The sequence below is a fragment of the Tursiops truncatus genome, chromosome 12 (assembly GCF_011762595.2).
Source record: "Tursiops truncatus isolate mTurTru1 chromosome 12, mTurTru1.mat.Y, whole genome shotgun sequence".
NCBI lineage: Eukaryota > Metazoa > Chordata > Mammalia > Artiodactyla > Delphinidae > Tursiops > Tursiops truncatus.
The window spans coordinates 71,657,154-71,670,431 of NC_047045.1; positions in this window are offsets into that span (position 1 = coordinate 71,657,154).

Below are 13,278 nucleotides of genomic sequence, written 5' to 3' on the forward strand. Positions count from 1 at the left end.
CTCAAGCTTGTGTACACCTCAAACTGTACATGCAGGTAGTTTTCAGTTGCTGCACTTTTTTTTTTTTTAATCTTGCTCAGTCCAGTAACTATCTCAAAGGTGATTGCTGGAATATGCATTTTAAATATGATTTAAAAACCCATCTCTGTGTACTGTTTCATTTAAAACAAAAAAGCACTATTGCAAACACTAAAAACGTGTTAAACTTTGTAGTTATTTTGCATTCCTGTACTTTACAACTGTCATCACAGCAAAAGGTTTAAATTAGGTAATGAAATATTTTTGTAAATAAATACCGTTAAGCTGGTATTTTAAAATAATGTATTATAAATTAATGTTTCTGGAAAATGTTCATATATATGTATATGAATGTCTCTTTATGCTGAAGGGCTCTGATTGGGCAAAATAAAATATTCTAATCTCTCCTGAAACTAAATAAGCCCTTTTTTCTGGGAAATTTGTTTTAATGTTTTTCTCTGAATTGTGGAATTAATCCAGTAGTTCAACCTCAGCAAATAATAGATAAAATAGATTTCTACATGTGCAAAGGGAAAGTCAAGCTAATCAGGTAATTCAAGTAAAACAAACTGTACTTTTCTTAACGATCTGGACTTTTTGGTGAAAGTTACCTGCTCCTACATTGAGTGGGAAGTACAGTAAAGGGTGAGGGTCCAGACAGTAGGCACCAGCTGTAGATGAAGACATCTTGGCCTTGGGTGTGTATGGAAATCCACAGCATCTTGTTAAAATGCTGATTTGGATTCCAGGTGTCTCAGGTGGGGCCTGATTTTGCGTCTCCGATAGGCTCCCAAGTAATTACAGATGCCACTAGCCTATGGAACATACTTGGAGTAGCAAGGTTGTAGATAATTTCCATAAATGGCCTTTTGCTAGTTGATATTATCAGTATCGGTGTCCAACTACTTGTGCCAAAAATGAACACCACATTAATGAATATAGAATAATGTAGCTCAAAGGGGACCACACGTCCTTATCATTGTTTCCATTGCATTTCAGAATAAAGACTATGGTAATTCTCATTAAATTGAAGCTTTATTTGATTTTGAAATCTGTATCATCTTAACTGCCCACAAGGTGGCAGTCATGTGTCACCTTATTGTCAGCCTTTAACAAGAGGCGTTTACAGTATGGTGTAACAAGGGAAAACTGCAGACTTTGCAAAGGTTAATTTTTATGATTGATACTTTTCATCCAGAAAATCATTAAAGTCTTAGATACGGAACTGACAAAATATCTAAGTTATTTGTTGTAAAGTGATGTAGATCTTTTGGTAGTGATCTGCTATATTATCAAAAATAGTATTTTTCCAGAAAATATAGGCATAAAGTGATAAAGTTTTAAAAAGTAGAGAGACTGTCTTCATGTATCTCTGTTCATGGCTTTTTAAAGAACCTTAATTTAGGGTGTGTCCTGTTTAAATGGTACAGTGCTGTCCACTGTTTTAGACAGAAATATATTTGTCATTGTAACTCTTCATAGGTGTTTATAAGACGATTCTGATTTTCTTCCATTACTTTAAAAGATAATGTGATTGCGCTGTCATAAAACTTTTTTTAGTTTTTGTACAAATGTGATCTTTTAAAGAAGAAAAGATTTCTCAAAGTCATTTTACTTTTTCAAATTTTAATTTACATCAATACTCTAGTATGTATTCACTCAAAACTTATGGAAATATTCTGACCTTTAGTTTTGGTCACATTATCCAATTGTACACTATTTTAAAAAACAAAACCCCATAGTTTTTCATAACTGCTTCTAGAAAGAACATAACATTAAGCTACACATTTAATTAATAAAAACAGTTTCAGGTAATACAGAATATGTTGTTACTAGCAAAGTCTAGAAGTCTGAGAGCTTCATTTAAATATCAAACTCAAGTCCTTAATTTACTTATCTGTTGCAGATTTCTGTCATCCATGGAAGACCTAAGGTACAGCTCTCAACAGGTACCCTGACGCAAGGTTAACCGACAGTGTTACTATTTCACAGTGTGTGTGTGTGTGTGTGTGTATGTGTGTGTCTGCTCCCAAGCAGAAGACCCCTTTGTGCATCTCTCCCTAATTGGGTTTTATCTCCGAATGTTTCTCTCACCCTCCCTCCCTCTCTGTTTCTCTTTCTGTCTTTCTTCCCTCTCCCTATCCCCAATGCCTCTCACTCCAAATCTCTTTACTCTTTAGTAATGTTTATTTTAACCCAGCACAGTTCTTTGCCAATTTTGGGCAGAAATACTATAATTTCTTAATGTTTCTCAGGGTCTCCCCCTAAATATTGGGTGAATTTGTAAATAATTTTTAAAAGCAATAATGTCATCCCAACTCATTGTGACCTCCAGACCTGCAAAATCTCAGCAGATAAAGTAAAAACAGTTTAGCACACAGAAGATCTGTGCTGAGGCAGAGATTTTTAAAACGTAAACGCTGGAGGGGTGTGAGGTGACAGAACGTGCAGGCAACGCTCAGTGCTGGCCCACCCGCTTCCCTAGGGTGGTTAACCAGATGATGACTTTGCTTTCGAGATCAAAGATTCCAAGAAACCATTAGCATCACATGGGTGTAAAAGCCAGAAAACTACATTTCAGAAAATGTAACCTCCCTGTCCCTTTAACAGTAATGTGACTACAGGTACCGTTAGTCTAAGCAGTGGTTCTCAAACTTGAGAATCAGAATCTCCTGGAAACCTTGGTAAAACGCAGATTGCTGGGCCACACCCCCAGAGTTTCATATTCAGTAAGTCTGGAGTAATAAGAATTCGTATTTTCAACAAGTTCCCGGGTGATGCTGATCCTACTGATCTGCAGACCACACTTTGAGAACCCTGATCTAGAGCAGTGCCCTAGAGCCAGTTTCCCATTTATATCACAGATATTTTGGATGTTTCCTTTACTATCCTTTAATGAAATTCATAGATAATATATTTTCTTATATATGTAATTTTTAAAAATTGACCTAATAACCTAATACACTAAACATATGAAATGTGATTTATAATTTTAAAACTTTTTTAGTATGTAAATCTTAAGGTTATACACTAGAAGAACTACAAAAAAAAAAAAGGCCCCACGAATTTCCAAAACACTCCCCAGTAGGGTGGTCCCTTTTTCTGGCCTCCCTCCCCTTCTAGAACTCACTCCCACCCTCTACCATGGGAACCACTGGCCTAGAGAATTCCTGAGGGGCTGTCAAAAATACGTTCCTAAAAGCTCTGCCATGATGTAGATAAGAAAGTAGAGAAGTCTAGGCTACCTAAATGCTGGTTTGGATTTTTAGTGTATTTGCACTAATTCCTCTTATAAGTTCACTTTCTCTTTTACATTTAATCCATGCTTTTGAACTAGTTGGAGTGGATGAGTGAGCCCGGACTTACCTTTGTAAATTTGTGCCCAAAGCTCACAAATCTTAATGTTTGGTGTGGTGCTTCTAACAAAAACTCCTCATGATAAGACAGAGCAGTGAATCCATTTATAAGATTTCATTACATAACTTTTCTAATGGTTAGTCTGTTGGAAATTTATTTACTCCTCCTGATATCACCAAAACTCAATGAGTGATTATTGGTTAAATGTTAGGCAAGTGGATTTGCCTCTCATTTCATTCCGAGTTTAGCAAAAGTGGGCATTATATGTAGCGCCTTTCAAATGCCTAGCATGTTGGCCTGCGTATGAAGGCCAGTTTTCCATCCCTAAGTTTGGTACTAGTTATGCCAGTGAACTTTCCAAGTTACTCAGCCTCTATTTGCCTGTTTCCTCATGTATAAAACTAGGCTCTAAATATTGGCCTTACCTACCTCACAGAGTACTTGTTGGGATATAATAAAATAACCTCTGAAAATGGTTAGAAAACAAAATTACTACACAAACACAAGGCTTTATGACCTTAAAAATAGTAGTCCCTTAGAAGCTCTGTGAATCAGAAATATATGTGAACAGGAAAGAACAAGTAGCAAATCTAGTACCAGGATCAGCAAATCAGGTAATATTAAAACTGCTATAATCAGGATAAAAACAAATTGATACATGGTCTTTAATAAAGTAATTAATGGAGAATCAATGAATTAAAACATGTTTGAATTTAATAAGCATCTTTAGTTCAACTGAATTTCATCTTTGTGGTGTGGGACCCCAGGGAGCCAATCCAGGATGCATTTATCACCAACTATCATCAAGATATAAGATCTGATTAAAATTAATATGTAGTTGCCTTTCACAATAGAACAACCAGAATCCCAGTGCCTGGCAATTTTTTGGTAATAATTATGTTCAAATTTATAAACGTAATTCTTTTTCTCCCTGGTGTAGAGAATAAATACATTGAGGGGGTTTAGTCATAGCAGAGTTAACATATTTTCACAGAGCATTTATAAAATACCTCTATAAATAAAAATAAAAATTGTCTGAAATTAGGATGTTGCCTTCCTGTCCTTTTACAGAGCAGATTACCTTTCAAAGACTTAGTTTCCATTTAGCTGGTAAGAGAGAGACTGGATCAGGCCAAGGTCCAAGTCCTTGTTTGCTGTTTACCAACAATGTGACCACACCTTACTTAACCTCTTTTAAACGCTTACTTCCCTCAGATATTAAATAAGAATGAAAGCAGTACCAGTTTATAAGATTGTCATAATATAATGTAACAGCAGAGGGACCTCGCTGTTAGGGCACCCTCTGCTCTGCAGCCTTAGAGACATAGTGTACAGATGAGCAGGGGCTCTGGAGGGAGAAACTGAAGGTGTCCAAAAGAAAGATGCTACGTAAATCTGAAGAAAAAATTAAAGAAAATGTCTACATTGTTGTAAAACGTGCTATACTAACGCTCAGTGCATTTCCAAAAGAGCTGAGTTTAAACTGAGTCCTCATTCTGGATATTTCATACATATCGTGCAGCTTACATTCATTAAAATAAGTGAGTATGTATTTACTCACGTTTTCGTTCAACAAATACTTGAGCATATAATATATACCAAGCAACACATTCAACCATCGACGTATGAAGATGGTTAATTAGACAGAGCTCCTGATCTCAAAGACAAAGACTTGGAAGTAGCTGGTAAAATGCTCCAGCAAATATCATGAACACTCTCTGAATGAGGAGAAAGTTTGAAAAAATTCAACAAAAAATACGAGATATAAAGAACCAAAACTGACAAAGGACTAAAAAGTATAATACCAAAAAAACCTCATTGAATGGAATGAACTGAAGAATTGTAATAACAAAGGAAAAAATCAGGGAAGTTGAACATAGGTCAAGAGAAATAATCCACTGAGAACAATAGAGAGAAAAGAGATTGAAAGGAAAGATCAGAGCCTTGGTGACCAGAGATCACAGTCAGCGTAATCAGTGCTTTGATAACAGTAAGGCCAAACTCTGAGGAGAGGTACCGACTTGGTCTTAGAAGGGAAGGTAGTGCTTCCCCAAAGGGAGAGGGGAATGAAGAGAATCCAAAGGATGAACAGAACTGGGCTAAGCAAAAACTGATGTGTCATAACGTCATTCCAAACATTTAGGGTCAATTTGGGAAATGCAAGCAGTTCTGAGTGACCAGGATATATGGAAGGAGGGAAATGCCAAAAGTTGAGCCTGTGGAGGACAGATGGTGAATTTGGACTTAGCCTGAGAGGAATGTGAAGACACTGGGGAGTTTTAAGCTGGAAAGTAAAGAGAGTAGGTAAGTGGGTTAGAAAGATGGCCACAGCCCCAGGCACAGACACAGTCATTCACTGGATTCAATACGGGAGGAAGTAAACTCCATGCTGGCTTCAGTATGAAAGTTCAGCCTGTTTAGGAACAAAAATGCTCTGTGGCTTTCACTGAGTGGGTAGAAAAGTAGAAAGAGAGTGCCTCCCCCTCTAACAACTAGAAGAAGCCAGGTAAGCTGCTGGCCAAAATCATGACTTGTCTTCAACCCATCAGAGACCTAAATCACAAGGTCGCCACATGACAACAGAGCAAGTCTCCATCATCACCAGGATTCCCTTCCCCCCGGCCCCGGCCCACCTTGGCAGTCCCTTCCCCTGTATCCCCAAAACTCACAATCCTTAGCAGACGTCCCTGCTCTCCAAAGGGTACATGTCCTCCACATTGTTGCCCTCACTGTGCCCTCATGACTCTTCTCACTGTCACCCTCCAAGTAGAAGCTACACTTCCCCCCTCATATTCCAAGTCCCTAAGGGCCTAGAAGTGGGGCAGCGATCGGGCTTGCTCTCCTTACTTCCTTGAAAATAAGAAACAATTAGACGAGAACTCCCTCCTTGTCCTACCACAAAATGTACCAGCCTTCTTGCAACTCACTCATACCGAGTCCCTTCTGTCCCAATAGGAGCATTCAGGCTCTAATGGGACCGCCCTCCCCACTTATACACCGGATTCTATCTCTTCCACCTGCTCAAGGATTTGCCTCCAATTTTCCCCTCTCTTCTGCATCAATTTCTCTCTCTCTTCTGAATCATGATCATCAGCACATAAACGTACTCCAGTATCTCCCATATTTAAAGCAGACACTCCCTTGACCCCCAAGTCACGCCTCTCCAGTTACATCACCATTTCACAGCAAAGTGATCAAAGTTATCTGAAATCACAGCTTTCAAAGTTCATTTCCTTTTAACTCTCCCCAGTCAAGCTTCTCTCAGTTTCATTCTCCTAAACCTGCTCTTGTCAGGTTCAGCTGTGACTTCCATGTCATCAGACCTCACGGGGATTCTGCTCTAAGCAGCATTTGATGTACTTTCTTCTCTTGGATTCTAAAGCACTGGCCTCTCCTCGTTGTCTTTCTTCTACAGGGAATGCTTTCCTGCCTTTTCCTTTGTAAGTTTCTTCTTCTCTACTAAACGGTAGGATGCCTTCTCCGTTCCGTTTGGTCTCCTGGCTTTGAATATCATGACTCTGAAATTTATATCTTCAGCCAAGATCTTTCCATGAACATTACAAAATTAACATATTCAGAACAGAACTTTTATGTTTTGGAACTAGACAGAAGTGGTTGCACAGCCTTGTGGATGTACTAAATGTCACTAAATTGTTGACTTTAAAATAGTTACTTTTATGTTATGTAAATTTGACCTCAAAAAAAAAAAAAAACTAAAAACCCAGAACTTTTGATTTTCTTCTGCACCAAAATTTAGTCCTCCCCTAGTATTCCCCATCTCAATAAACAGCACAGTTACCTTCCTCAATTTCCCACTTTCCCTTACATCCAAATCACGAGCAAGTGCCGTCACACCTACCTCCAAAGTTTCTCTCCAGCCTGTCTATGTCTGTCCATCTCCACTGTGGCCACCTTCACCCAAGCCTCTACCATCCATCCCTACAACTCTGATTGGCCTCCCTGCCTCTCTACAGTTTGTGCTCCACACAGCAATCAACGTGATATTTTTTAAATGTAAATCAAACTATATTACTCCCTGTTTCAAGCATCTAATGGATTCCCATAATACTTAAAATAAAAACCAAACTCCTTACTAAGGCTTATAAGACTCTCCATGGTCTGACCCCCTGCTACTACTTCTCTGCTCTGAACTCTAACCACTTTGTTCTTCACTTACTATGCTTGAGTCACTTTGGTCTTCTTTCTTTTCCTTGAAAATGCCAAGTTTATTTCTACTTCATTTGTTAATCTGTTCATCTTTGCTTCATTTGTTAACTTGTTTGTCTTTTTTCCTCCTCTTAGACGGTAAATAAGTGTCTTAGTCCGTTCATGCTGTTATAACAAAATATCACAGACAGGGTGGCTTAGCAACAACAGAAATTTATTTCTCACCATTCCGGAGGCTGGGAAGTCCAAGATCAAGCTGCCAGCACGGTCACATTCTCATAAAGACCCTCTTCTGGGTTGCAGATTGCCTACTTCTCACTGTGTCCTCACATGACAGATGCAGCTAGAGAGCATTGTGGGGTCTCTTTCATAAAAACACTAATCCCATCATGGGGCTCCACCCTCACGACTAATCACCTCCCAAAGGCCCCACCTCCAAACATCATCACCTTGAGCATTAGGATTTCGGCATATGAATTTGGGGGAACACAGACATTCAAACCATAGCAGTAAACTCTAGAAGCAGGGAACTTATTGGTCTTGTTTAGTCCCATATTGCGAGTAACTAAAAAGTCCCACATAGTAGGTGCTAAATAAATGTGTTAAATAAATGAAAAAAGGTTTTCTCCTCTAGCTTTGTTCTTCACAATATCTTTACAGTCTCACAGCACTATAAGATAACAAAGCTCTACGCCCTATTTCAGACTAAAAACATAATTTCCAAAGCAATTTGAATTAAATACAAAATAATAAACAGAGAAACAGAAATAAGTATATTGAAAGAAAATTTTAAACATGTGTACAATTGTGGGGTGATTGATATTTTCCAAAGCAACAAAGGAAATCAAGGCCATTAAAGAATAGACAGACGTATTTATCTCTACACACACACAAAATTATTATACAGCAAAAGACGAAACAAAGTCAAATTTTTTAAAATGTATAGAAAGAATAATTTTCAATACATATGACAAGATTAAAAGTGATGTTTCTATTATCCCAGAGGCTCCTATTAATTAAGAAAATGATGAACAACCCCAAACAAGCAGATATATGAATAGGCATCTCATAGAAGAGGTGAATCAGGTGGCCAATAACCATGTAAGAAATGCTCATCTTCACCTATACTCATGAAAATATAAAAGAGGCAATGAGTTGCCAGTTTTTACCTGTCAAATTGACACAACTTTTTTTGTTTTTGTTTTTGTTTTTGCGGTACGCGGGCCTCTCACTGTTGTGGCCTCTCCCGTTGCGGAGCACAGGCTCCAGACGCGCAGGCTCAGCGGCCATGGCTCACGGGCCCAGCCGCTCCACGGCATGTGGGATCTTCCCGGACCGGGGCACGAACCTGTGTCCCCTGCATTGGCAGGCGGACTCTCAACCACTGCGCCACCAGGGAAGCCCTGACACAACTTTTAAAGAACAGCTAGATCCAGGCCAGGAAAGATTCAGGAGCAAGTAGTCAGTTCATTGCCTGTGAGATTTGTGGCTGATTTGTACCTTCTCTCCTTGTGTCTGGGCTGGCCTTCAGTGACTTGCTTGACAAATAGAATACAGAAGAAGTGACTGAAAGGAATTGTAAATGCTGGGTTATAAAAAGACCTGCAGCTTCCACTTGAACCCTGAGGCTGCCATGTTAGCAAGACCTCTATTTTGGAGATGACATGAAGAGGCCCTGAGAATACGTGGAGAGAGAGAGATGTCTGGCCAGCCCCCAGCTGTGTAGCCCCAGCTATGCAAGTCATCCCAGCTGTGGGTCCAGACACATGAGGAGCAAAAACCAAATCAACCCCTCTGGATGACACTCAATTTGCAGACTCATGAGTAAAGTAATTGATTGGTGGTGTTCTTAGCCACTAGGATTTGAAGTGGTTTGTGATACAGCAATGGACAACCAAAACAGGAATGAATTGCTACTACCATTCAGTAAAGTAACCTGGTAACACAACTAAAATAAAAATATAATCCCCTTCAAACCAGAAATACCACTCCTTGTTCATATATTGTGTGTACTTGCTAGATTCCAAGCGTCTTATGAAAGATGCAGTGGAAAGAGAAAAGGAGTGAGAATCAGAAACAAAATGGTTTTTTTCTCAATCACCGTAGCCGGGCACTTATGGCCATCCCAGATCGCCACTCGTGGACTTAATTTTTTCAGCTGTCCAATAAGCTGATGACAAGGTCTGATGACCTTTTCTAGTGTTTCATTTCTAACATTTAAAGAAAAAAAATCCAATAGTCAAATTTATAAATTTAGAAAATTTTTATAAATTTGTATTTCTTTGGGGGACGAGAAGAATTCTTAAATTCTTTACCCAGCCTCCTAAAGCTAAATATTATCTTAACTGAATGTACTTCAGGTACATTTAGGCACCAAAACCATTTCTTTAGTACTCAACGATAATGAAAAGGATTTCACAAGGTCCAGATAACGAATGAAGACAAATGTTTCTATAATCCTCTTTCCATAAAAGTACACAAACTTGGGCTTCCCTGGTGGCGCAGTAGTTGAGATTCCGCCTGCCGATGCAGGGGACACGGGTTCGTGCCCCGGTCCGGGAAGAGGCCGCAACAGTGAGAGGCCCGCGTATTGCAAAAAAAAAAAAAAAAAAAAAAGTACACAATCTTCATTTATCTTCAGGGATGACATCTGTTCCTTTAAAAATATTTCCTTTATTAGTTGCACTTCAGTGTCTGTGCCTCTTCCCGATTCTTACATCTATTATAGACTGTCGAGCCCTCAAATCTCTCAGCTGAGACTCAGATCTGCTGACTCCCTGCAGGCCTCCTGCTGACCGATGGGCTTCTTTCTCATGGAGCTGCCAAAAGAGCAAAATGCACAAATTGTACTTTGCCCCTATTATGACTCTGGTCCAATAGAATTCTTTTCAACTACCATATTTCACTTCTGCTTCTGCTCACTGAAATGCATGATTTATTTTATAATTAATAGGGTGTTTCTAAATGAATATAAAGTATAATTGATTCAAGCTAACTTTTGAGTTTTTTTGTCTTGTTTTTAACTCATGCAACATCTTTCTTGACACAGGTTTCTAGGTATCATTCATCTGCCAAAAAGAGCCAATGTCTCAGACTAGATACCTCTGAGATGGTTAGTTTTAAGTGTTAACTTGACTGGGCCGTAGGATGCCCAGATATTTGGTCAAACATTATGCTGGATGTATCAGTGAGGGGGATTCTACATGAGATTAACACTTCAATTGGCAGACTCAATAAAGCAGATTGCCTGTCCCTAAGTGTGTGGGATCTTCCAGCCCACTGACAGCCAGAATAAAACCAAAAGACTGAGGCTAAGCGGAAATTTCAGACCCTGACTCTTTGAGCCGGGCGTGTTTGCAGTTGAGGGTGAGTGCAGCTTAGGCTCACACTGGGACTAAAACCACACATTTAGTATTGAATAGGGACTACTTTTAAGGAAAGGAAAATTCCTTGGAGTCCAGGATTATCCCTTAGAGTGTAAACTTTTGCTTACTTACATTTGGCCCCAATGCCTAGAATTGTGTTAAAATACACAGTCATCTCCTAACACATCCCTAAGCCACCCCCCTCCCCCCTTAACCTCCCCAGCACCTTCCTTGACTGTCCCTCCTGCTCGCCACGCACTTCGCACTTTTCCCCTTCCAAGGCCACAGCTCAAATGCTTTTCCTGTATGAACCCGTCTTCCCGGCCCATCCACCCACAGTAAATTCCCTCCACTTCTGGGTAGTAAGTTTTTCTTTTTTACATCAGCAATCGCCAGAGGGGAGTTTAGGGGCCGCTTCTGGCACCTGGAGCCCACCCACCCCAAATCCCCCCTACCCAACCCCGCTCCCACCCCTTCCCGCGAAGGCGCTTCTGCGGGAGCAGGCGGCGCCTGCGCAGTGGCCGCTCTGCCCCTGCCTCGGCGCCCCGCGGAGGCTGCTCCCGGCCGGTCACGGGCTGCGAGGGCATCCCTGCCCACTCCCAGCCCGCCCCCGGGCTGATCCTCTAGCCGGGGAGTCTCTCATCTCTCACTTTACCATTGCCTTGGGAAACCTCTCGGGCTCCCCGTGACACGTCGCCAGTCCCCGAAGGCAGAGAGCCTTCACTCTGGATCAGACAGATGTTTTGCCATCCACGTGCCCTTCAGAGCCTTCTTTGGTCCCACGACTACTGAGACTTTAATTTCTCTTCCATCGGGATTTCCAAAACCCCAAACCAAAGGTCAGACCGAAGTTTGGTCCCTCGGTCTCTGTCTCTCGCCACTGACTTAAAAAGCACTTCTATAACTTTAATTTTTACTTCGTAATTAAAGGAATTTAAAATAACCAACACGGGTCAATCCAGTGTGTGTGTATACATACGGCGTACACGTAGACGGAAATGTAAATGTATGCCAGTAGCCAAGAGTTTAGTGTGTTGATTATTCCTATTAACAGTAGACAGAATATGGTCCTTTTTTTTTTTTTTTTTGAGTTGAATTGGATTTGCTTAACTTCTGAACTTACTTCCCATCATCCTTCTTGACACAAATATTACCCATTTTGTTCCTGGGCTAGACATTGTATCCAGCCGTTAGACTGAAGTTGTGTATTCTTCTGTTTTCTTTTCTGCTTTATTATCAAGCTTTGGTGTCTTCAGATTTTAGATCTCTCTTTGTTTTGTAATTATCTCCAAATCAGTTTCATTATTTGCAGAATGTCTCAAAACCTAAAAAGCCCTCTGTGTTCAGCACTCTGAACTTGTTCCCTAAAACTTACCAAAGAAGGTGGACAACAGAAACATCCAGGAAGTTCTTTGTTTTTCTTTACCCTCATTCCACTTGACTGTGTCAGAGATAGGATGAAGAAGGACAGCAGATCTCATTCATAAAAACGAGGTGAAAATTCAGAGACTGCGAGTTCTGGCTCTGGCTTTGACGTTCACATATTTACAACCACAGGGAAATTATTTAAGCTTTTTCTCTAGTGTATGACACACTTGTCAAATCATGTAGGATTTATGATAAATGTCACGTGTGATATATGATAGATGTTGAAAACTAAACATGGGCTTATCTGTTGGGCAGGATAGAACAATTAGCAAATTCATTTATTACAACAGTAGTTTCCAAATTCTAAAGATGAACAGAATCACATTTTTGACCTCTAAAAAATGCAGATATTTGAGGTCCATCCCAAACTGGCTGCATCTGTTTTTTAAGGAGATCTCCTGATGTAGAGGCAGGCAGGAAGACTCCCTACAGTTGCAGGACAGGCTTGAGAACTGCTCCTGCAGTGAACACTTACCATCCATCTTTCAGAGAAATTAGTTCAAGCTTTTGTCATCCTGCCTAGTTTATCAGTAACTAATGAAAGATGACCATGTTTGAATAATTGCAGACATGCCAAATTCGGAACCCATGCTGCTCACAGCAAGATCCAGGCTGTCAGTATGCTCACGTACATTTCTCTGGAACTAGACATGGAAATTTTACTTTAACCAATTAATGATTAGTCTTTATTTAAAATGAAACTATAAATAAGTGGAAAGAGGAGGACGGGGTCAGTGCTTTCCATTGTATAAGTTTCTATTGTATATTTCAAAGCCTCAAAATAATTGGATGAAGTGAAATCTAGGCAAATTATTACACCACCTAAAAGGAGAACCTTTAAAGAAGAATCTCAGATGTGGAAGTGTGCCTTTGGATACTAGGACACAAAGAAGACTGTTCAGCAAATTCACCACTTCTTAAATAACTTTGTGCCAGAAAAAAA